Here is a 27,652-nt window from a genome sequence, read left to right as displayed (position 1 = left end):
TTTATTTTCTTCTCCACCTTGGTGTTAATACATCCAATTCTCTTTTCTTTTTCTGTTTTTAAGAACTGTTCTCCTTTCTTCTTTTTCTAGAGCTCCAAGAAAAACATTCTGATTGCTTTGTCACAGGGACCTATTCTCATATTAGCAATTTAACTCTTCCTGGATAGGTAAGGGTTTTTTTGTTATAATGCGCTTTTATTTTTTAAAAAATGCTTCAGTTAACTTTTACTCCTTTTCTTATTATTTGCTATGAGAATATACCTGAAAGTAGGTGCAGTGCTACAAACTCTTTTAAAACTCTTGAATATATTGCCATAATGCTTTCCAGAAAGAGTGATGGTGAAATTCCCGAGGCATTATATGAGAATGACCCCTTCCCTGCACCACTGCCAATAATATCTTAGAAGTAAAAATTCTTTTTAATTTGATAGGTGAAAACATAGCACTTTTTTTATTTTAACTTGTATTTTTTTCAATATTAGTAAGATTGATTTTTTTCATAGTTTTGTTTTGTTGTCTTTGAACTTGTGAATTATCCAATCAAGTTCTTTTGTACTTTTCTACTTGGATTTAGTGATTTTTTTTTTTTTTTTTTTTTTGGTGGTACGCAGGACTCTCACCACTGTGGCCTCTCCCGTTGCGGAGCACTGGCTCCGGACGCGCAGGCTCAGCAGCCATGGCTCACGGGCCCAGCCGCACTGCGGCATGTGGGATCTTCCCGGACAGGGGCACAAACTTGTGTCCCCTGCATCAGCAGGCGGACTCTCAACCACTGCGCCACCAGGGAAGCCCAGATTTAGTGATTTTTATGTTGAGATTTATCACAGCACTTTACACATTGCTCATATTTTCTTTAACAGGCGGTAGGTGTTTTAAAAGTAGGCAAATGTGTAATATGGTGATAGCTGTACAAAAAGCTTGAATGAACAAAAATTAGAAGTATCTGTGCCAATGCACATAAATTCAACAAACATTTATGTGTGTCTACCACGAGGAAGGTGCTGTAATGCCCCATTCAGTATAAAACACATTCTCTATCTCAAGAGGCATCTAATCCAGTTGAAGATTCACAACAGAACAGAATAAAGAGCTATAAGAGATGTGATTTGACAAATAATTAATGATCAAGTAAGCAAGGCCTACTTCAGGGTATGGAATAATCATTGTGATTTGTGTGTCAGGTAGGTTGTACTAACAGGTAAGGTGGGACTTGGGTGGTTTTGATGAAAGGAAGAAATGGGAACAAAGCAAATAAGCAGGTATATCATTTTGAGGATGTCATGAGAAAAAGGTAGAGATCAGGATTCATATGCTTTTCTAGGAAACTATGAATAGATATCTCTGTCATGGAGGAAAAGACCTTTAAGACCTATCTAAAGAGTCTAAGTTTTAATAAGCTTTCATCATTGTTGCAAATATGAGGCCTGGTTTTAGCACTAACTTGGTATCAGCTATCCTAAAGGTTTATCTGAAAATTTTCAAAAATAAGACCTATTTTATTATTTCACTGCTCTTTAGACCTATTCTCAGATGAAAGAGTCCCTCTCAATTTAATGGGACATTTGGGGTCCAAATGGAAAGCTGACTTCTATTATGGTATCCAGTAGTAATCATACCAGTTTATTTGCAGTGGCAAAGATAAGAAACCCTGCTGCAGAATGGCTTGAAGAAGTAGGGGAATATTTTTCTCACAGGACAAGAAATCTGAAGATGGGGGAAGCTTTGGGCAGTGGTTCAGAGGCCCAGCTGTTCCAGGACCAGTACGTCCTGATTCCCCAGCTCGTCACCTCATTGTCACAAGCTTGCTGTTACAGCTCCCAGCATCATATTCACTTCCATGACAGGGTGATTCTGGCCAGGTCTTTTCTTAGTATAAGGAAAGCAAAAACTTTTCAGGAAACCCACAACAGTGTTATACTGGTTTCTAATTAGCCAGAACTAAATCACGCACAACCTTCCCTAAATACAAGGGAAGCTAAGAAAGCATACAGTGTAGGGAAAAGGGAGTCAAGAACTGATGTTGAAATAGCCAGCCTCAGGCTCTGCCAAGTAACACTACATGAAGGAAAGACCAAGAAATTATTTAAAGACATGGAAGCTTCATGGTTAGCACTGCAGTATCACGGAAGAGAAGAATATGGGTAAGAATGCTCAGTAACTCATATAAACAGCTTTCCAATTTGGGTTGAATAAAAAACAAGTGTAGAGATTCAGCTCATTCTTGTGTAATACAGCTAAGTAGAATGAGAGTGCTGAACGACCAAATATTTAAAGGCTAAGGTAGCAAAGTCCAAAGAAGTTCTTGAAACATTTTTATTCTTTGTATTTTTAAGTGAGTTCAGTGTTGGCAGAAACCCATCACTGATATCCTACATTATTGATGGGGATATCTGCAAAGAGTCAGATGTTTTGCCAAGAAAGGGAATATGAATCATTGTATCTAATAAGATGAGAATTTTAGGAAACAGTCTACATAGCTCATGAATGAAACTAGCAATTAATCTTGACATGTTTTGTAAAAGGTTTGGTTGCTTAACATTTCTCCCAAGGAATTTTTTTTTTAAGTTTGCTGTAGGCAGGAAAGTAAAAAGACTGACATGCAGGAAACTGAAGGTTTCTTTCCTCCAAAGGCCAACTGTACCAGTTGTATATTGAAACATGAGGTGCATCACAATAGGAGATTAGACAAAGGCGTTCACCAATGTGCCCTCAGTCCCAACTTGCTGAAGGAAGTGATGAAGTGGCGCCGTTGGAGACAAGGAGCCATGACCAATTTATTGCTCCCTTCTAGCTGCTGCATATGTATGTAAAGTTTTATTTATAAAGATAATCTATGTGGCAGTTGGATTATGTGGTAATCACCAAGACACAGTGTCTAAAACTTCACGATGTCACACTAGCATGTAGAAACTCTCTTGTATGGATTTACATATGAAAGCATCCCGAGAGATGTGCTGCAGTCAGAATGCATCTGTTAACTCTCCACAGGCTTCTTTGGGAAGAGAAAATGAAAACCTGCTATTTCTAAAATTCATTGAGTGTTGCCATCCCCGTTTGGGTGGGTCTGCATTTTGCTAAAAATAAACGATGGAAATCTTTTGTCAATAACTCAATATAGCTCTCTTATGTTCCTTTAATTTTAAGCTTTAATTGGCCTTAAAATGTTGATATTATTATTTAATATCTGTTCAATTCAAGTTTAACAGAAGTTCAAATAGAATATGCTCAGTGTTGATCAGGAACTTGGGCTAATAGTCAGAGTCACAATGTCTATGTTTGATCTCAGAGCCGATATATTTATCGGCAACTTTTCTATGAAAACTGAAATGGAAATTTACATTTTGAAGAGAATTAGGGAACAACTTCAGCTTTTCGAAGCCCAGAAGTCAGTTCTCTCTGTTTTATATCGTTTTTATATTCTTAAAATGAATAACCTGCACTGTTCAATTGCTTCCATCATATTGAAATTCACACATACCACTTCCTTAGATTTATACATTTACTCATAATTGACAAAGCACAACCACTAGAACCATCACTAGATTTCCCAAGCCAACAACAGGAAAATAAAAGACAATTCAAGGATTGGAATTCCATAAATATATTCATCACTCATTGTTTTCTTTTCTTTACCCTTGCCCTACCTCTCCTCTTCTCTGGGCTTCACTCTCATTCAACCTCTCATTATTGCCATCTGTTGCTTTTTAGTAAAGTATTTCACAGAAATACACACTAAGCATTACATAAAATTCAAAGAGAGGGACATTTCCCAACATCTTTTATTATCAAACGTATGTAAATTTAAAGCCATAGTGAGACACCACTACAGGCCCACTAGAATGAATAAAATAATATTTAAAGGATAAAATAAAGAGAAAATGAAAACCTTAATATTTGTAAATTTAACTGAGTGTTGCCATCCACATTTGGATATACAGTTTGCTAAAAATAAATTATGGAGATTTTCTGTCAATAACTCAATATAGCTTTCTTATGTTCCTTTAATTTTAAGCTTTAATTGACCTTAAATATTGATTTATTATTTAATATTTGTTCAACTGATGTTTAACAGAAGTTCAAATAGAATAAGTTCAGTATTGATTAAGAACCTGGGCTAATGGAGTCAGAGTCATAATGTCTATATTTGATCTCAGAGCAAGGTTAACAATACTCAGTGTTGGTAAAGTTGTGGAACAACTGGGACTCTCATGTGTTTCCAGTAAGAATGTATGATGTTACCACAACTTTGGAAATGAGTTTGGCAGTTTATAATGGATTTAAACACACACTTATAAGATCCACACATTACTAGTTCAGGTCCTCTAAGAAGCAGATGCCATGACTGGGTTTAGAGATGCAAGAAATTTGTTTGGGGAAGCACCTGTCAGCAATAAAGGGGTGGGACCCAAAGATGTTGAGGATTGCCTTCAAACCATAACACAGGTCTGACACTTGTGAAAAAGAGAGGGAAGGAAGAAAGGATTGGTAGAAAGAGTCTTGAACTCTTGTACAGTTCCAAGAAAGATGAGGTCAGGAGAACTTAAGTCAAAATCATTCATTGGAAGAGTCCCACATCTCACAAGAATGGGTGGTCTCTAGTTCCCCCATTGTGCTGAATCACTGGCTCAGAAACATGGGAAGCCTGTGGTGGGTAGCATACTCTCTGTGCAAATGCTGGTGGATACAGAGAGGTGGCAGCTGGAGCTTTCTGTCACTGTGCTCCACAGTTTCAAGGCAACCACAACCCAGCAATTTCAATCACAGATTTTTTCCTGAAGAAACGAAAACATATATTCACACAAAGATATGTGTAATTTAATAGATTCCTTGTCTATTAGTCTCCAACACTTCATTGACACCTGTTATAGAACTTACCAGCTTGTGTTATTGACAAGTATTATTAATCTAGTTCTATTCCTTGAATGTGAAGTTCTTAAAAACATCACTTTGTTTTATATCTTTTACTCTCTACCTGCATCACCCAGGAGTTCTGAGTATGTACACACAAAGACTTATACACAAATATTCATAAAATCTTTACTCATATTAGCCAAAAACTGGAAATATGTCGAACAGCAGGTGAATGGGTAAACAAATAATGGTACATCCATACAATGCAATTCTATTCCTAAAGAAAACAAAATTAACTACTGATACACATAACATCATGGATGAATCACAAAAATGTGTGCTGAGCAATAGAAACCAGACTTAAAAGATTGTATAACACACAATTCTATTTATTTAAAATTTTTGAAAAGGCAGACAAATCTATAGTGACAGAAAGTAGATCAATGGTTGCTGCAAAGGAGTCAGAGAAAACTTCTGGGAGATGGTGTTCTATATCTAGATGTGATAGTGGTTACATGGATAGATACATCTTTCAAAACTCATTGAATCATACTTTTAAAATGGGTACATTGGGCTTCCCTGGTGGCACAGTGGTTGAGAGTCCGCCTGCCGATGCAGGGGACACGGGTTCATGCCCCGGTCTGGGAAAATCCCACATGCCGCGGAACTGCTGGGCCCGTGAGCCATGGCAGCTGAGCATGCGCGTCCGGAGCCTGTGCTCCACAACGGGAGAGGCCACAACAATGAGAGGCCCACACACCGCAAAAAAAAAAAAAAAAAAAAAAAAAAAAAAAAGGGGTACATTTTACTGAGTGTACATTATATCTCAGAAGACTGATATTTTAAAGGTACACTAGAATTTTATAAAATAACATTTTCCAATATTGGCTCTTTTGTAAATATGGAAGATTCAAGAGATTAGTTGTTCAAAAATGTGGAAGATAAACAATATAGAAATAGGTTATTCCTTCACATTTGGTCATACATGAAACTGAGCAGTATATGGTCACGCAAAGTGTTTCTATAATGCGACATGATCAAAAAAATTTTAACTTTAAAGCAATTTAAAAATCATCAGTACTCACCTTTTAAATACCAGGAAAAGTTAAAAGTTTATCACAGAAGTTCCTGATGTAAAACAGGTGAGTAAAATTCAAAACTATATATTTTTCTAATCCTAATATATTAAAGAAACACTTGTCTTTCTGTCTTATTCATGAATTAAGGGACTCACATTCTCGTTTCAGCCATTGTAAAAGGAAGGGCAAGAGGGGTCTCATCCCCAGATGAGACAGAGGGCAAAAGAGTTATTATATGGATACCTGGCTTTAGAGGAATTCTTGGGAGCATATTATTAAAAGTCAGTTCTATCATTGAAAATACAGTTATTTTCACAGAAAAATGCAGCAGTACCAGGTTTTGGTGGCATCTTGTCCCCAAGAAGCATCTTATCAATACATACCGAGGGACAAATGGAAGACTTAAAAGAATAAGGTTTAATTCATAACCCCTACCTGAAAAAAAACCAACTAGAAATTCATATCCTACTGAATGTGGGTCACTAAGACATTTTTAATCTAAATAGAACATGAAAATGTCTGCGCTGAAGGGTGGTCTAATTTAAGGGAGGAAAATTTCCTTTACCTTCTGCCTAGAAGAGTGTGAATCCACCAATACAAAAGGGGAACTGAAACCAATTCAGAGATTATCTATGAATGTTTTCATAGGGATCATTATATTTATTTTGTTTTTATTGTTGTTGTTTGGTTGGTTTTTGTTTTTTGCGGTACGCGGGCCTCTCACTGTTGTGGCTTCTCCCGTTGTGGAGCACAGGCTCTGGACGCGCAGGCTCAGCAGCCATGGCTCACGGGCCCAGCCGCTCCGCGGCATGTGGGATCCTCCCGGACCAGGGCACGAACCTTTGTCGCCTGCATTGGCAGGCGGGCTTTCAACCACTGCGCCACCAGGGAAACCCGGGATCATTATATTTAAATAATTAAAATATTCAAACAAAAGTTGAGTTAGGTAATTGAAGAAAACTAGATTAAAATATCTGCTGTAATAGATCACAGTTTATATTTCTTTCTAGCTTCAAAATGCTTAGGGACTTCCCTGGTGGCGCAGTGGTTAGGACTCCGCACTCCCAATGCAAGGAGCCTGGGTTCGATCCCTGCTCAGGGGGCTAGATCCCACATGCATACTTCAGCTAGGAGTTTGCATGCCACAACTAAGGAGCTGGTGACCCACAATTAAGGAGCCCACGAGCTGCAACTAAGGAGCCTGCTGGCCACAACTAAAACCTGGTGCAACCAAATAAAATATTTATTTTTATAAACAAGCTTAAAATCATGGTAAAGGTGTAATGTTCATACCTTTGTAGTGAAAGATAGATTGAATAAAAATGGGAATTTCTTCTTGAATCATCCAAATGTTTTTTCTACTTCCTATTTCACTTTGTTCTATCAGAATGGATCTACTTTTCTATTCTTTTTGTTTAAATTAGAAAATGGATACAATTGTATACAGTGGTTTTTGTGTGTCCCCCCAATAAAGTGACAACATATTTGTTCACTAAACATTTATTAAGCACCTACTATGTGCCAGGAAATGTGTTACTCACTGAAGACAAAACAACATACTATATAGACATCTTCTCTTCCTTTGTGGAGCTTACATGATTGGAGCAATTAGAAAAAAAAAAAAGAATAAATTTGTAATAATGCTATGAAGGAAAAACAACAGCCTGAGGACAAGAGTGATAGAGAGTCATCAGAGAAGGCCTTCTAGAGGTGGACCATTTAAACTGAGACCAAAGCAAGAGAAGAACCTATTTAAGTGATGAGCACTGGGATGGATCTTCCAGGCAGAGGAGCCTCTGGATGAAAAAGAAAAAGACTAGCAAGATTGGCACCTGGCAAATGAGGAAGAGAGTGGTGCTAAGCAAAGGTTGGACATATAGGGACTTTTAGGCCTTGGTAAGAAATTTCGATTTAATTCTAAATGCAATGGGAAATCACTGAAGGACCTTTACAAGGAAAGTGGTGTGCTCTATTAACATTTTGATAAGGTCACATTTCCTGCTGAGTGGATATTGGATTAGAAAAGAGAAAAGGCTGGTGAGGACACCTAATACTAAACTGTTGCAGTCATTCAGGAGAGAAATAATGATGGCTTGGTTTAAGGTGATAGTGGTGGATCAGAGAAAAGAGAGAGGGTCCATATGTGTTTTGTAGACAGCATATGCAGGATTGCTAACTGACAGACTGGGGTATAGGACAAGAAAAAATTCAGTGTTGCTGCCTAGCATCTGGCTTCAACAACAAAGTGGATGATGGTTCTACCAAATGAGTCAGAGACAACTGGGAAAGGTAGATGGGCTAAGGGTGGTGAAGTTTGAGGTGACTGTAATACATCCAAAAAAAGGTGTCAGGTAGACAGTAGAATGCATGTGACCCATGTGAGGTCCACAGATATAAATTTAAGAGTCATCACAACAAACATAATATTTAAATGCATGAATCTTAATGAGATCACTTATGGGTGAAGTGTAGAGTAGAAAAGTAAAACCATCACTCAGCCTGGAAGAATGCCAATATTTGCAAAGTGTGGTAGAGAAGAAACCAGCTAAGGAAATTGATAGAGAAGAGTCAGTTATAAAGAAGGAAAACCAGGAGAGAGGCAAGTCCTCTAAGACATGTCCTCTAAGTCAACAGAAGATAATATTTCAAGTAGGAAGAACACTACATGGAGGACAAAGAGTCAGATGTGGCACATGCAAGTTACTGGTGACATTGATAAAAGTGGTTTCAGTGGAACAGTGAGACTAAAACTGTGAGAAGTGAAGGAGAGGGAAGAAGGCAAAGACATGCATAGACAGTTCTTTGGAGAAGCTGACTCAGACTAGGAGAGACCCTTTAAAAAAATTTCTTTAAGATGGGAAATAACCCAGCATGATTGAATGCTAGAGGTAATAGTCCAGAAGAAAATGAGAGAAAATGGTGCAAGAAAAATAGTATCATCAGAGGAATTAGGAACTTGAGAAAGGTTGGAGGTGGAATCAAGATCTTTGGTGAAAAGAGAAAATTATCCTCCACAGTGACGGAAGTGAGGAAGGAGAACATAGGCAAGTTTTAGGTCTGGAAGAAGGAAGTTTAGAAATTCATGTCTAATGGTTTGCTTTTCTGTATTTTCCATCCAATCCTCCCTAAAGACTTCAAAGTTAGTACTAAATACATCCTGACTTGAAAGATTAGCTCAAGGAACAGATTAAATGTACCTCAAATGTAGCATCCTCCTCTGTGGTCATTCCCTAGAAGATTGTCTCTGAGTGCAAAGGAATCATTATTTTCACAGAAAATTAATATATATTGGTCACAATCACCATGCTGAAAAACACATGAAGATTTTCTAAAGAAAATGATGAACCAAATAGGACACTACATACTCTTTCTTCTCTATACAACAGATGCTTGGTGCATGTTATGGCACAAACATATATTATAGTTATCTGTATCATATATCAATTGAAGAAAGCTCACATTTTTCTTATTATTTAGTTGAATTCAGTTAGATGACACAATACTGCAAATATCTTTGATGTGAGGGGTATGGATAAGAGGTCATGACAAAGCAAAAAATCACATGTGTCATGTATAGGCATGCTACCAATCAAGGGCTAAACCAACCCATTTTTCAAAAGTGCTTTCTCTTGGTTGTCCACTGCTCTATGAAACAAGTAGGGCCATCCCTCAAAACCTAGGAACATTCAGAGCCAGGGAATAAGGTCTTAAATCCAGGAAAGTGATGGAATTACCACAGGATAAAGCTAGGATGGACTAGTTCATCTAATTCCACGATTTTCACATTTTTTCCCAAAATATTTTTTTAATTTCCAGTGAAAACTTGCATCAAACAGATAAGAATTATGCTCAGGACCAGATGCTAGGCCTCTCCCACATATTTCTAGGAGCCCTCAATGAACCTCCAAAGAACCATAGAGCTCCAAGGAGAGAAGGAGGGAGAGAGAGAGAAAGAAGAATAAGTCTAGTTAGTGACAGTGGCATTTGGATTTGCCTCAGACTCTCACTACTCAGATTCTCAGGCTGACAGGTCCACCGTGGGAGGCAACTTGAGAATATTTATTTTGGTTCTAGGACACTGACACCACGAGCAAAACTATGGACTCTTGGCTGACTCCAGCCCAGAGCACATCTCCCGGAGGCCCCTTGATGGGTTCCTGGTGCGCTCGCCCATTGAGATAATTCTCCAAGTTGTGGGAAACCTAACCCAGCTCAGGCTGCAGAGTGTGCACTGGAGTATACCATGCGAGCGCTGCCTCGCTCCAGGCACAGTGACATTAGTGGGACTTTTTTTTTTTTTTTGTACCCTTTGTAAAAAGTGGAATTAAATGATTAGGTAATAATAGTTTTTATTTTATGTGGCATATATGTTTCAATATATAAAAATTTAAATATTTAAAATAATATATGACATGGAAAATGGCCTTTAAGTCTGTTTACATTTGGAATAATGCTCACCATAAATCTACAGCATGAGACAAAAGAACTGTATTTTTTAAATTGCTCTTCCTGTCAGAAGACAATAGTTGAGAGTACTAATCCTATTGTTTGGGTCTGCCAAAAACAAATCTAACAGAAGGATGACAGCATTTTTTTCAACATTAACGTAGATTTTTCTATATTTTGTGGCTCCATGGTCTACAGTCCCTTCCACCCCTGCTCTCCCCCCTTCTCCTTCTCTCTCTCTCACACACATGCACATGCACCCAGACTCAATAATATTCTCCTTCAATTTTAATGTGCTTTGTTTGCTGTGCTGCTTCTTAGCAACCAGGGCCCCTGTCATCAAGGGGTGTTTCAAAATGTGTCCCATAGCATCTTATCTCTGCCCCCCATGGCTGCCCCCCTTCCGCAGTCTATCGTTGAGAATGGAGTATACTTTATAGCACCTGTCATTATCCATCATCATAATAATTAGAAAATATAAGACTTCCTTGATGGTCCAGTGGTTAAAACTCTGCACTTCCACTGCAGGGGGCGCGGATTCTATCCCTGGTCTGGGAACTAAGATCCCGCATGCATGCCTGGCGGCGCGGCCAAAAAAAAAATATATATATATATATATATATATATATATATATATATATATATATAGTAACAATAATGATGCAATAACTTATTACATAACCATATAAGTCTACATAACCATATAAGATGCTACAAAAAGAAACTATCAAAACACACATACACCTTTGTGAATCACCTATGTAATTCAGTCACATGCTAAGTAGAGATGGCATCTGCTCTGCCTGTATAACTGTCCAAACTTCCTCTTGCTCTCTTACATGCAATTCGGCTCAAGATGTTTATTCCACATTTGTTGGAGGTAAAATTTCTAATTATATCCATGGGAATTGTGGGTCCAGCAGGAGAGAAGGAAAGCCCCTGAGAACTTATTCCTTTTCTATTAGACATCTAATTAGAAACTCTGACTTTAACACAGTAGAGGATCATCCTTGAAGGCTACAAATTATATACTGAGGTTCCTTGGAGGAATTACTTTTACTTCAGTAAAATGGTATACCACTAAAATGGGCAGATATTAATACACAAAAATTATAACGACTTTCAATAGACTGATGTCAAGGAATGTAATTCCTGAGATAAAGCAGAAATTAAGAGAAAAATCTGAACATAGCTCTGTTCTAACTTGGAATTCTTAAATAAAAAACACCATTCCACTGTTTGTTTTTTTTTAAATATACCTTTAGTGGAGTATTATTGCTTCACAATACTGTGTTAGTTTCTGTTGTACAACAAATTGAATCAGCCATATGCATACATATGTCCCCATATCCCCTCCCTCTTGCATCTCCCACCCTCCCTATCCCACCCCTCTAGGTAGTCACAAAGCACCGAGCTGATCTCCCTGTGCTATGTGGCTGCTTCCCACTAGCTATCTATTTTACATTTGGTAGTGTATATATGTGCATGCCACTCTCTCACTTCATCCCAGCTTACCCTTCCCCCTCCCGGTGTCCTCAAGTCCATTCTCTACGTCTACGTCTTTATTCCTGCCCTGCAATTAGGTTCATTAGTACCTTTTTTTTTTTTTTTTTTAGATTCCATATATATGTGGAATTAGCATACAGTATTTGTTTTTCTCTTTCTGACTTGCTTCACTGTATGACAGACTCTAGGTCCATCCACCTCACTACAAATAACTCAATTTCGTTTCTTTTTATGGCTGAGTAATATTCCATTGTATATATGTGCCACATCTTTATCCATTTGTCTGTCAATGGACATTTAGTTTGGTTCCATGTCTGGCTATTGTAAATAGTGCTGCAATGAACATTGGGGTACATGTCTCTTTTGAATTATGGTTTTCTCGGGGTATATGCCCAGTAGTGGGATTGCTGGGTCATATGGTAGTTCTATTTTTAGTCTTTTAAGGCACCTCTATTCTGTTTTCCACAGTGGTTGTATCAATTTACATTCCCACCAGCAGTCCAGGAAGGTTCCCTTTTCACCACACGCTTTCTAGCATTTATTGTTTCTAGATTTTTGATAATGGCCATTCTGACCAGCGTGAGGTGATATCTCACTGTAGTTTTGATTTGCATTTCTCTAATGATTAATATTGGGTTTAACACTATTCCTGTTTCAAACATACAAGTGTACACTACACACCGGCTAGCCATTAAACTTAACACAATTATTATTTTGTAGTGTAGATGTTGAGACATCAATCACAAATAGAAAATCCAAAACTAACATTTAAAAAAATAAGAATTTCCACAAGTTTGTGTTCCTTGTGTATTCCTGCTGTTTTTATCCATTCTAAAAAATCAGGGCATACTACTTTTTAAAAAATCAGTAGATTTTTAATTTGTTTTCATATAAAGACTACTGTAAATTTATGAATTTTTCTTCTTGTCACAGGTTAAAGACACATGAGTTAGTAGTTCAAATAAAGAAAGATTCTGTGACATAATCTTCACTAAATTGTTTTGAGGTCTTTCACAGAACGTTAAAAGCAAAGTGAAGCAAAAGTTTCTGTTAGTGTGCTGAAGTTACCAAAATTATGAAAGATTTTGTCATATATACTTCAATTAACCATTATGCAGAAGAGAAATTACACTGTGACCCCCTTAGTTTCACTACTTAGGGAAGAAAAGGAATTGTTATTCCTAAAATCTGAATTTTTACTAATAAGAATGCAGTGGGAAAAATATATGGCAAAAGAATTTTAAAGGCTTCACCTTGAACTCAGAATCAATTTATCATATTAACAAATGCGTGAATAGAGTCCTCTATGAAGTGTTAAAAGTGAATCTGTTATATATAATGCCCACTTTTAATGAAGATGCAGGACACTTGCTAATCGTACATGACTAGCATAGCTATAAATTGGTACATTTTTGGAAGGCAATTTGACAACAAAGATCAGAGACTTGACAACTACACATATACTTTGATTCAGCAACTACACATCTGGAAAAGAGTTCAATAAAATAATAAGAGTAGTTCACAGAAACTTATGTACAAAGATGTCCCAACAGTAGGAAGTAGGCCAAATAAATACGTGATTAATCAGTTTGTGGAATACTCTGTAATTTATTTAAAATGATGAAACTCTATATACCAAAGTAAGGAGGAAACACAGTCAGCAGTGCTTAAAGCTGTTGCAACCCGGTTCTCCCCTCACCCTGAAGAGGCCAGTTCCATAGAGTTCTGGGCACACCATGCCCCCCAGCAGACACTTCATGCAGAAAAGCATCTGCTCAGTAATTTTATGTTGAGTTTGTCTGCAGGAACATTGGGATAATTTCTTCAGGATTTGTGCAAAGGTCTTACTGACTTCAAGGGTTTAGGGCAGGAACAAAGGAAGAACTTTTTACTTTCCAGAAGACCAGGTGCCCAGAGATGCACATTGGGCTTTATGGAGAAGAACCGTTAAGACTTCACTCACGAGGAAAAGAAGGTACTTTAGCAATACACTGTGCTATTAGAAACTTCATCTTCAGAAGTAATTACTGGGAGTAAACTAATCTCGCCTGAGAGAGTAGAACAGGAGGAAGGGTAATGCATATACTTAAGAAATGCCTATTTGTAAGTCCTAAGAGCCTCCAAGATCATCGTTGAAGATACTGCACAATCTATATTATTTTAAACAACCAAAGACTGTCTAATTTTTTATATATCACTTACAACTACTGGAGTATATCAGAAATTCAAAACTAATGAGCATCCACAAAATTTCAGACTCCAACAATCATTAATACTCTCAAGTAGGTTAATTACTGGGTGCTGGAAGCACATGCCACAGAATAATTCTTCGATTGAAAGAAAAATATACCAGTATGGGTTTCTTGTTCATACTGACAGGAGCTTTACTAAATACTGTAAACATAGAGACTAACAAGATCACTTGTCTCATGAAGTTCAGAGTTTGATGGAGAGGATAGACATATGAACAAATAACCAGAGCAATGAGATAAAAAACGGTGTAAGAGGATGAGCAGGTGCTTCCAAATCATAAGCACTTAGCTTTAACTGGTTAGCTGGGAAGGCTCCCTGAACTGATGATGGTATTTGAATTAAGAACTAAAGGATAAGGTTTTTCCAGACAAACAAGAAGCACAAAGGCATTCAAGGTAGAAGGATCAGCATGTACAAGAAAAAGTATGGCCCCTTTTGAGAATTCTATGTATTTTAATTCCAAGAGACTACCTCATGAAAGGTAGAGTATGTTAGCCAAAGAGTTTTATATATCCTGTAGGTGATGGGGCAATATTGAAATTTTACAAAAGTGTAATACCATACCTGCATTAGTCAGGGTTCTCCAGAAAAACAGAACCAATAGTATGTACGTACATATAGAAAGAGATTTATTATAAGGAATTGGCTCACACAGTTATGGAGGTTGGCAAATCCAAAAACTGCAGGGTGGGCTGGTAGGCTGAAGATACAGGAGAGCCAATGTTCCAGTTCCAGTCTGAAGGGTATCTGCTGTAGAACCAGGAAGGGCTGATGTTGCAGATGAAGTCTGAAGGCAGTCTGTTGGAGGATTCTCTCTTGTTTGGGAGGGGCTGGTCTTTCTGTTCTGTTAAGACTTTCAACTGATTGGATGAGGTCCACCAACATTATGAAAGGCAACCTGCTTTACTCAAAATCCACTAATTTAAATGTTAATATCATCCAAAAACACAGAAACATCCCAAATAATGCCTGACCAAATATCTGGGCAACCTGTGGCCCAGTTATGTTAACACATAAAATTAACCATCACAATACTATATCTCAAATCAGGATGGAGTTATACCATGTGAAGTAGACCACCCAGCACCTTTTATATGTTAGTACATTGCTAAAGTTTAAAATACACGTCTCTTATTTACAAGCAGCTCATACAGCTCAATATCAAAAAAACAAACAACCCAATCCAAAAATGGGCAGAAGACCTAAATAGACATATCTTCAAAGAAGATACACAGATTGCCAACAAACATATGAAAGGATGCTCAACATTACTAATCATTAGAGAAAAGCAAATCAAAACTACAATGAGGTATCACCACACACCGGTCAGAATAGCCATCATCAAAAAATCTAAAAACAATAAATGCTGGAGAGGGTGTGGAGAAAAGGGAACCCTCTTGCACTGCTGGTGGGAATGTAAATTGATACAGCCACTATGGAGAACAGTATGGAGGTTCCTTAAAAAACTAAAAATAGAACTACCATATGACCCAGCAATCCCACTGAGAAAACAGTATTTCAAAAAGAGTCATGTACCACAAATACTCCGAGAAAAACTATAACTCAGAAAGAGTCATGTACCACAATGTTTATTGCAGCTCTATTTACAATAGCCAGGACATGGAAGCAACCTAAGTGTCCATCGACAGATGAATGAATAAAGAAGATGTGGCACATATATACAGTGGAATATTAGCCATAAAAGGAAACGAAATTGAGGTATTTGTAGTGAGGTGGATGGACCTAGAGACTGTTATACAGAGTGAAGTAAGTCAGAAAGAGAAAAATGAATACCATGTGCTAACACATATATATGGAACCTAAGGGGAAAAAAATGGTTCTGAAGAACCTAGGGGCAGAACAGGAATAAAGACGCAGATGTAGAGAATGGACTTGAGGACACAGAGAGGGGGAAGGGTAAGCTGGGATGAAGTGAGAGAGTGGCATGGACTTATATACACTACCAAATGTAAAATAGATAGCTAGTGGAAAGCAGCCACATAGCACAGGGAGATCAGCTCGGTGCTTTGTGACCACCTAGAGGGGTGGGATAGGGAGGGTGGGAGGGAGACGCAAGAGGGAGGGGATATGGGGATATATGTATATGTATAGCTGATTCACTTTGTTATAAAACAAACTAACACACAATTGTAAAGCAATTATACTCCAATAAAGATGTTAAAAAATAAAATAAAATAAATAAAATACATGTCTCTTTATTCGGGCAAAACAGACATAGACCATCTAAATCTTACATGGGATAGCTGATCTGTCTTGGTGAAAAGAGGAGGATAGACCTCTTTTTACCATATTAATGAAAACTAATTTTCCTGTCATGCCCATCACTTCATGGAATTACTGTTTGAAAATATGATTGGATTCTACATTATTATTATAGAAGAAATATATGTCATACTTCCTAGTTTTATAATGAGTGGTTCTAACTAATGATCTACAGATAGAAATCCCTTCATGTTCAGAAGACCAGTTTTGGAATAATTAGAATCGATATTTTATTTCAATAAAGGGCAATTAGTAACTTTGACAAACTAGAATAAAACAAAAAATAAAATAAATAATACATTTTAGGTTTTTTAATTAAGAATTTTGATTTGAAATGTTTGATATTAAGATATCAGGTTTTCAGGTTTTTTAAAGATCAATTAATTCACCTCAGAAATATGATCCTAATTATTCTGAGCCTAAAAGATTCACTGATATAGAGTGGGACCCATGTAGATTTTTCACTAATAATGACAGTTAACCCATGTATAGAATTAACTATGAGCCATGCACAGACATAAGATTTTCATACGTAGGAACTCTTTTAATCCTCACAGTAATCCTAAATGTTAGGTACTATTGTGATCCTTGTTTTATAGATGAGAAAATTAAGACAGGAAGAGTTTAAGTGATTTTCCCAATGTCAAACAGTATGAGGTGGACCTAGGATTTAAACTAGGCAGACAGGCTCCATATCCCACTGCTATAACATCTCCCCTTTTTACTGATCAGAACACACGTGTAAAATGTAAAGAACAAACTATGTGAGTAATATGCACGCCCTTTTGGTTTGGTTTATACAAACAGTATTGTACCTGTAGTGAAGTACCAACTTATACCCAAGCTGGGTATACTTGTCTATGTCTGGCAAAGTGGTGGAGCAACAACAGGGGCCAACTAACTAAGAAAATGATGGAATTAGCTCAGACCCCAGCCCCCTCCACAGGTCTAGACAGGTGAGTGGTCAAAACCAACGTGGCGGAGAGGTAGGTGTGCATAACCTCAGACTGGGCAGAGCACACAGCCAGGGTGACCAGGTGAAAAGTCAGCAAGATCAATCAAGCTGTAGAATAAATCAACTATATTATAGTTTAGATCTGACTCAAAGCTCTTTTAGATGATTTTCCAATCACAGGGACTGATTATGGTTTTAAAAAAAAAAAAAAACTACACTAAAATCTTTGATGAGTTGAGCTCCTGACTGGTGAAGATATAAATAAGTTCTAATCACCTCACAATGATTTTAACACCTCTAGATCATTTTCTGTCAGAAGGAAACAAAGACTGCAAACAGTTAGAGTTGAATTATTTCATTGGTGAAGGAAATTCCTGCTTCCTGGACCCTCAAAGCTGCTCTGATTCCTTTCCTTCCAAATAACTTATTTTTAAACTCTTCTTTCTGTTCTGGCAGCTATCCAGTATCTCTTTTTAATTCTGGTTATCAAGAAGACAACCAATACAATATTATTTCCCCCTTACCTGAGTTCTCTCATTGTCTCTCAAAATCTCACCTTCATTTACAACCCAAGGTAAGTCTTACTTTGACTTCCATTGAATTCTTTCAGTTAGGAACCCACTTAGGAATAAATCTAATATGGTAATACTTTGTAAATACAGATGTGCATACTAATATTATTCTGCAATGCATAGTTATTCAATATGTTAGTATTTTTCCCCAACTATACCTACATGTGGTATAGGTAAGCATTCAACAAATATAGATTGAATTGAATCATCACTATCAAATCTTATACTAGTATAATCATGTATAACTTATTCCATATAAACATTCTCATCATAATAGGAATCTTATTTTGTAGTACACTGCAAATATCTTTAGCAGAGGTCAAGATGTTTATCTTTTGGTAAGGAAAGAACACTCAATCTGGATGTCATGTTGTGGCATTAAATTCAACTTTATTTAAAAATACATATTTTCTTTGTAGCTTAAATCATATAAACAAAACATTCTACTTTTTGCATACTTCAGTGAGACTCCTACAACTGAATGCTGAGATATAGTAACTCTTCAGTTATTTTAAGACTACTTATCTTGCAACCTAGCCTAAAATAAGAAAATAAAGAGTTCCATATGATCCAGCAATTTCATTCCTGGGCATATAACCAGAAAAAAAAATGAAAATATTAATTCGAAAAGATACACGTACCCCAATGTTCACAGCAGCACTATTTACAATAGCCAAGACATGGAAGCAGCCCAAATGTCCATCAACAGATGACTGGATAAAGAAGATGGTATATTTATATTCAATGGAATATTATTCAGCCATAAAAAAGAATTAACTTCTGCTATTTGCAACAGTGTGGATGGACCTAGCATATATTATGCTTAGTGAAATAAGTCAGACAGAGAAAGACAAATACTGTATGATATCACTAACATGTGGAATCTAAAAAATAATACAAATGAATGTGTATTCAAAACAGAAAGACTCAAATTTAAAAACACAAACTACTGATTACCAAAGGGGAGGGGGGAGAAAGGACAAAACTGATAAGCAACAAAGATATATTGTATAGCATGGGAATTATAGCAATTTTCATCTACTAACTTTTAATGGAGTATAACCTGTAAAAATATTGAATCACTATGCTGTATACCTGAAACTAATATAATATTGTAAAGCAACTACACTTCAATAAAAGAAATATATTAAAAAAGAAATTTTAAGTTCCAAACAGAAGCCCCAAACTCTATGTTATAGAATTTCGGGCAAGTTATTCCCTCAGCTATAAAATGAAAATGGTTAATAATTCTAATCTGCAGCATTATATTAAGAACTAAATGAGATAAAGTTACTAAAGTGTTTCCTGCAGATCGTGACACCAACGTCAATAAATTTGAGAATTAGGTTGAGGCAAAACAAACCCAGGGGGTCTACTTATAGAAAAGGTTCTCAGACGTCACTCAAAAAAAAGTTTTACTCATCTGCTGTTTTTACAAATCCAGTTATCTATTTTCCACCCTACAACAGATTAAGAGTAGCCAATTAAAACAATGGTAGGGGAAAGCTCCAAGCAATCACTGTAAAGGTTATTCCTCCCCGCCCTCCTTTCCCCTTTGGTAACCATACATTTGTTTTTGAAGTCTGTGAATCTGTTTCTGTTTTGTAAATAAGTTCATTTGGATCATTCTTTAGAGTCCACATATAAATAAATAAATATGAATTTGTTTTTCACGTTATCTTTTTGTTTTTGATGTCTAATGTTGTAAGTTGTATAACATCCTCAGTGCTCTGAATCATGGAAGACAATATTGATGTAGTTACCGGACAGAAAATTCATCTTGTAAACAGATGATGTAAACTTACGGTATCATTAAATACAGTACAGTACTGTAAATGTATTTTCTCAATAACATTTTCTTTTCTCTAGCTTACTTTATTGTAAGAGTACAGTATATATTACGTATAACATACAAAATATGTGTTAATTGACTGTATATGTTATAGGCAAAGCTTCTGGTCAACAGTAGGCTATTAGTTAAGTTTGGGGAGTGTCAAAAGTTATATGCAAATTTTCCACTGCATGGGGGGTGGGTGCCCCTAACCCCTGAGTCCTTCAGGGGTCAACTGTATTTGCTATTGTTGCCAAGTCAGAAACAAGTAAGCTGAGAGTAGTACACATTTAGAGTTACCTTGCTGAAACTGAGGAAGCATATATGGAAACTATTAAAAAGAAATAAGCATGAACCTCTAATGCAGTTATCATGCAAATAAAGCCCTGCACATTATACAGACTTGAAGGCCTCAGATTGTTAACACACAAAAGAAGTGTGTTGAGTATACTATCAAAAGCAGTGGGTTGGGCTTCCCTGGTGGCGCAGTGGTTGAGAGTCCGCCTGCCGATGCAGGAGACGCGGGTTCGTGCCCTGGTCCGGGAGGATCCCATGTGCCGCGGAGCAACTAAGCCCGTGAGCCATGGCCGCTGGGCCTGCGCGTCCGGAGCCTGTGCTCCGCAACGGGAGAGGCCACGACAGTGAGAGGCCCGCATACCGCAAAAAAAAAAAAAAAAAAAAAAGCAGTGGGTCTAGTCTCATGTTCAAATCATAGGTCTACCCCTTATAAGCTGGGTCTAGTATTTATTATCTCTGTAATCTCAGTGGCCCCAGCTATAAAAGGAGGTAACAATAACTATTTTGCAAGACTGTTTTAAAGACCAAAAAAAAAAAAAAGTAAAGTGCCTATTATATAACTGTATTCAGTACGTTTTGTATAAGGAGGCAAAGAGGTAGGTAATACAATTTAGAATGATTTTTCATTTAAAAATTGCCCCATTTTAAAGTTTTGCATTAAAGAAGGCTTCAATTATTTTGAAACTTTATTTAGGTAGAATTCCTCATTCTTGGACAATCCCAAATGAAGCATTACTACCTATGAATTAGAAATGCATACACCATTTTTAAAAAAATCATAAACACAATTTAAAGGTAAATTTAAAAACATATTCATAATATATACTACAAAGGATTGATACCTTAATGTATAAAGATCTAAAAATTAATAAGAACAAGTTGGGTCAAGTCATGAACAAGCAATTCAAAAAGAAGAATTACAACTGGACTATATATATATATATATATATATATATATATATATAATTTTTAATTTTTTAATGTTCATTAAAAACAGTGAAATAATATTTTCACCTATGACCTTGACAAAATTTTTAAAAATTATTGTAATGACTACAGTGCGGGGAAACAGGCTCTTTTACACACTACTGGGGATATTAGAAACAGTCCACCTGAAAGGCAAGTTGTTAACTTATATCAAAAGGTTCAAAATGCTGTTCACTCTTTCATCCAGGAACACTAGTAAATGTGTATAAGGATTAATAAAAAAAGAATATTCATCTATTTGAGATATTGGAAATATCCTAAAGTTTTGTTCAACAGGGAAATTGTAAGTAAATTATAATTATGGTTCATTCACATGAAAGTATATACTAACGGATGCAATCCTATTCAATGCTAAGGGAAAAGGAACAATCTACATATTGTATATTATACACTGCAATAATAGGGTATACTTTATAAACCTATATGCATAGGTAAAAATTAAGATGAAAATGACATAAACATGTGATAATAGTTGTTTGGAATGATTATGGATGATTCTCAGTTACTCCTTTTTGCTTATTTTAATTTTCTGCTTTTTTTCTTAACTTCACCATGTATTGCTTTTGCAATAAGAAAACTGAAACAAAGGTACACTGATTTTTATAGAACCTGAATACAAACAAGATCATTTATTTGAAAATATATAAAATATATATTTAATAATCCTACATTTACATAAGATTTTGTGTGTAATACTTTTTCATACAAGATTGTCTGAAGCCTCTGTGACATATCTATTATCATCCCAATTTAAGGATGAAGAAACTAAGTTATTTCAACACAGTCATCCCACTGATAAATGACAAGGCTCTGTCTTAAATGCAGCTCTTCTGAGTTTAAGGTCGAGGCTCTTTCTACTGCACTGAGAGCTGCCTCCCACTTAATCCCTGCATGGCAGTAAAAGCCAACTAAGCATTAAAATATAGTATCTTTAGCATTTCTGCTCCAGATGCTTGTAGGAGCAAGCCAGCATATCATTATTTTTCATTTCATTGAGTTTTTTTAATGACAAATTTTGACTGCAAACTCTTTCCAGAGTGGAGAGTTCAAATTAAAATGTCAGTTTTGATTCAGTGAAGATGCTTTACTTTCAAAATATTTAAGGAAAATATTTTCATTAAAACCAATATGATTGGATGTTAGAGTACCTAAATGTCATGATAAGTTTCACCATTTAGCAAAAAGACTTCAAGCCTTATTAGACAAATCCTGAAACTTTGTAACACAGAAAAACATTCGTCTCATTAAAAATATACATGTGCATATATATATTTACCTAAATATTTAAAACGTATGCAACAAGTACAAGATCCAGATATTTTAGTGTGTCAGTGTCTATAACAAACAATCCAATTTGCTGACAAGCAGTCCCCAACAATTATTGACAATGATAGCATCTATTAGACTTCTGTTCACTAGTATCTCTCTCACTGATGAATTGCTATGCATTTTGTTAAGCCTCATTTCTTTCCATATATTCATATTAACTGCTCTGTAGTTCTTTTTTTAAGTAGGAGATAGATACAGAATTTTGAGGTTCACTTTAGTCTAGATTGACAGTCTCCAGGCAAAACAAAATCTCTCATTAGTCAAAAAAATTTCACAATTTTTGATACCCTTACCACCCTACCCCCAAATGGTAGAGCATTGCACAAATAATTTTGTTAGAGCCAGACCTTCTGGACAGTTTTAATTTGAATTTAAAACTTCACCCATAATTGGAGAGAGATCTCTTCAACCATGGTGCAAAGATCAATATTGGCTTAAGAGAAGTGGCTTTTGCACAAATTCCATAACCTCCCCTTCCTTCTTTCTTCCAGGACCTAGAATGATCCCCACCCTATCCTTTGCTCTCTCAGCAGCATCACCCTTTGCCTTTACTCTTCTCTGAAATTTTCAGTAAGAATGAGAAGGAAAGGGCTTCTTTAGTTCTTCCTCCTCTGAGAATTCCTAAGTACTCTTCTGCAGCCCATGGGAAACTAAATCAGAGCCAGAAGCTGTAAGTTGATACTGCCATCCTAGCATTGAACTACCTTACTCTCCTCTCTCCCACCTAGCCTCTTAGCTTTTATCTTTATTTTTCTGCCTCTCACAAACACCACTAACTCTTCTTGAGATTTCCCCAATATGACCTGGTCCTAAAGGAAATTGAAGGTGGTCTCCCAATGACACACTCTGGAGCATCACAATCTCTGTTGCTTACTTTGTTTTGTTTTACTACTCAGACCACTGCAAGACTCCTCCTCAGACATACACATGGTTTAGCAAGGGTATTATATCTGTCTTACTTGTAAGTGGTATTATTGCATGTGTAAATTCTCTCAAAAAGCACAATTTCAAATATTTTTAACTGATTCAATCCAATTGCCAAAACACTTAAAAACAAGTAGTCTACTGAATTTAACCAGATTGCTTTAACCATTATTTACACATGGCAAACCACAATTGGACAGCTCCATTAGAAATCGAAGCAAAGAGGCTTTTGGTTGAATTCCAGGAGGGTTCACTTAGTCGATCCAAAATTCAAGTTACAATGATTTATAGAGAACTTAGATTCTAGTACTATGCTAAATTCATTGAAGAGTCCAATAGAAACATAAGACAAATTAGGTGAGAACTCAGGAGAAGCATACATAAAGAATTTAGAGAACAATGCAAAAATACAAAATAGTGCAAAATTAAAAGGTAATCACCAAGGTAAAAGCCAGAAATACTAAAGAAATTCTCATAAGTGAAATACTGGTAAGGGAGGGCTCCGTTGAGGACACAGAACTCAAAATGGACTATGTAGATAAAAACAAACATTTCAGAAAAGGACATGAGACAGGACACAGAGTTGGAAACTAATAACCATGTAAGGGACTGGGACTAAAAATTATAAGTAGATGACTTCCATATCCGTTTCACACAGTATCATATGGGGAGATTCAAAGCAGCCATAAATCTTCCCTTACCAGAGCTAAAGTCTGTCTCTCCACCTCTTGGATCAGGGCTGTCACTGTGGCTTCCTTTGGCAAACGGAACCTTAGCAAGCATGACACGGGCGGAGGCTTGAGAAACACTTCCACCTCGGGGCTTGCCTTTTTTACTATACTTGGTATTGTAAGACCACCATGGATGGAAAAGAACCCAAGCTAGCCTCCTGGAGGATGAAAGATGAAAAGTGAGAAGTAAGGTGACACAGACAACGATCAGACAGCCTCCAGGCAAAACCTGCCAACTGCCAGTTCTGTAGTAAAGCCAGTCAGCCTGCCAGCTCTCCATGGACACGTGAGTAAACCCAACAGAGAACAGGGGGGCCAGCCCAGACAGAGTACCTTGCCAATCCATGGAATTCACACACACACACACACTCTTGAGTTTTTTGTTTCTTCCTTCAAAACTACTATCATCCAATTAATCGCCTCCAAACTGACTGCTGTCAGACTAGCTTATCAAAAAAGCACAGCTTTGATCCTCTCACTCTTCTGATTGCAAACTCCTAATAAATATTCATTCATTCATTCAACACATTTATTGATCACCTGCTAGGTCACAGCCACTAATCTAGATGTACGAAATACAGTTTTTAAAACAGTTTGAAACAGTTTACTCAGTTTAAAACAAACTCCTTGCTTCACAAGACTGATATTCCAGCTCATCATTTCTACAGCAAAAGCTCTCCAGTCTGACTCCACATAAGATCACTGGGGGAGTTTTACAACTATGTACTGAGCATAAACAATGGAATGACAAATCATACATTGTTTAAATGGATATCTGTAGGGAGAGGAAGTAGATAGGCTGGTGGGACAGGCTAAATTACTTCGACAATAACTTGATTTGTAAATTTAACTTTGGAAACATGTAAATATTCTACATAATTATAAACCAAAATTAAATTTATAAATTAATCTCTCAAAATGAAAATAAAATAAATGAGCTTTAATACATAACCAATTGCTGGTGCAATAAAACAGATGAACTATTCAAAGTAACTTTAAATCGGAGCCAATTGACTGTATATCCCTACTGATATATACACTAAGAACAAAAAGATAACAAAGTTACCAGTAATAATATCATTAGAAAAGATGTTATTATTGTTAATCTGAAACTTTTGTGTGTTCACTATAGGACAAAGCAAATAGTTCATACTAAAATATTCTCCTTCTAACATTCCTGGTGTCATTGAAAGCTGGGATTTGGGGGAGGACTGGAGTAAAGAAGATACCAACATAAAATAAACCCTGTGGTGCTGAGTTTGAATGGAATGTATCCGTATATGTAATCTGTGATGTGATGGTATCTTAGAAAATAAAATCTTCCCTGGCTCTTTCCACTTAAAAGACTTAGAAACATGGCCTAATAGCAATGTAAACCACTAGTATCCAGATTGTAACCTTAAAATATGGTTTCCTAGTGAAAGATATCAGAGCTCCACTGCAGGTTTGGGACAAGAAATGTACATGATGATCCTAAGACATCTTGTTATACTAGAAAGTAAATAATGCTTCAAATACTACTAGGGTCATATCAGAAGAACTCTGGAGCCAAACTGAAGAGGTTCCACCAGGCAAAGAAAGAACAATCTGAGAATCAGTAACAGTAACATTGCAATGGACTGGAATATCCCAAACATGTTTAAATTCATAGTAATACTAAATGGACAAATTAAACAAATTAATTAGATAACTGAATTCACTGCATGATGCTAATGAAAAAAATTCCTTATTTTTGAAAACTGGTAAATAAGGGAAAGAATCATGTATCCTGCCTTTCCTGTCTAAACTGTACCACCTTTTAAGCAACTAGTAGATGAAATATCTCTTTGTAAAAGTATTTCACCAAGTTAATGAAGAGACAGTAGAATATTATCATTTTGCAATTTCTCTTAAATTAATGGCTCAAGGCATTGCTCATCAGTGGTTGCTAACATCTTAATAAGATAGGCAAACAGATATTATATGCTCCTAATGAAAGAACACATCACGACCTAGAAATTGGTCTTTAAAAAAAAAAAAAACCTGGAACTGAAATCTTATAAAACCCTCTGGATCCAACTATCTATACATGACTAGAAAATATGCTAAATGATACCATAGGAATGAAATCAGCAAATTGCAGAGTGAGGAAAACTCTGTAGGACAATCTAGTTTCTTGGACAGAGAGACAGAGGAAGAGAGAGAGAAATGGAGAGGGAACATATATTATAGATTCAAAGAGACCTACCAACCAATCTTACTGTATAGGCCTTGTCAAAATCCTGAGGCAAATGATCTGTAGAAAACTGTACACATACACACTCACACTGATGAAACAGTAACTAATTAAAACACAACTGGCTCTTTCATGATATTTAAAAAGTATGGTACCATGGCACTTTTATGTCCTTATTTAGAGATACATGCTGAAATGTTACAGATGAAATTTTATAATGTCCAAGATTTGCTTCAAAACAATACAGAAGGGCTTCCCTGGTGGCGCCGTGGTTGAGAGTCCGCCTGCCGATGCAGGGGACACGGGTTTGTGCCCCGGTCCGGGAAGATCCCACATGCCGCGGAGCGGCTGGGCCCGTGAGCCACGGCCGCTGAGCCTGCGCGTCCGGAGCCTGTGCTCCGCGACGGGAGAGGCCACAACAGTGAGAGGCCCGCGTACCGCAAAAACAAACAAACAAACAAACAAAAAACAATACAGAAGATGGGGAGGGCAGTAGGGATACAAGTGAAATGAGACTGGCGGTGAGTTTACAACTGTTGAAGTTGGTTGACGGGATGGGTGTTCACGATCCTGCTCTGCCTACTTTCATATATATTTAAATCTTTCCATAATAAAAAGCAAAAAATATATGCATTGATACAAAGGCCCCACTCTCAGAAATTCTAATTTAATTGGCCTGGGGCTCAGGTGTGAGAGACAGAGAGAGGAGTAGAAGAGAGGAAGAGGAGGAAAAGTTGGAGGAGGAAGAGGAAGAAAGAGCAACAGTGGAAAGAAGAAAGGAATGGAGGGAGGGAGGGAAAAAGGAAGGAAAGTAGGAAGAAGGAGGGGACTCACCTGGTGACCCTAGTGCATGAGTAGCCTGGGCTAAGAGCCACCTGTCTACCCTCAAGCCATCCCATCACTTCCAATTACCCAGCCATGCCTGTGTTTCTCAGTCGTTCCCTCAGAATTAACTAGGATCCATGTTAAACGTGCTGACTCTGGGAACATGGCCGTTTAAGAAGTTCCGCAGGTCATTCGCTGTCAACTCAGGGTGAAACACCCGCCCCACCCCGCGCTCATCAGAGCAGGCCTCCGCATTGCTCCCTGCATGCAGCCCTCATGCTACCTCTCCCGAGCCTCGGTTCATTCTACTTCTGCCTTCCTCCACCCGAAATGTCTTCCCCTTATCTTCAACCAAATCCTCCCTACTCTGTAACCCGAGTTCAAAAACTGCCCCTCCATGAAGCCTAATCCCTTCAGCTGAAGTGATTCCTTCCTCCTGTGAACTCAGTTTTTCCCCCTTGCACAGGTTTACATCAGTTTATATATATTAAATGCTTCAGCTCCTTTACTCAACGATAAGCTGCTTTGGGTCAAAGGGCCTTTTTTTTTTTTTTACATATATTTTTGT

This window comes from Kogia breviceps, chromosome 4 (assembly GCF_026419965.1).
Source record: "Kogia breviceps isolate mKogBre1 chromosome 4, mKogBre1 haplotype 1, whole genome shotgun sequence".
In the NCBI taxonomy this organism is placed as follows: Eukaryota; Metazoa; Chordata; class Mammalia; order Artiodactyla; family Physeteridae; genus Kogia; species Kogia breviceps.
Note: the sequence above shows the minus strand (reverse complement) of the source record.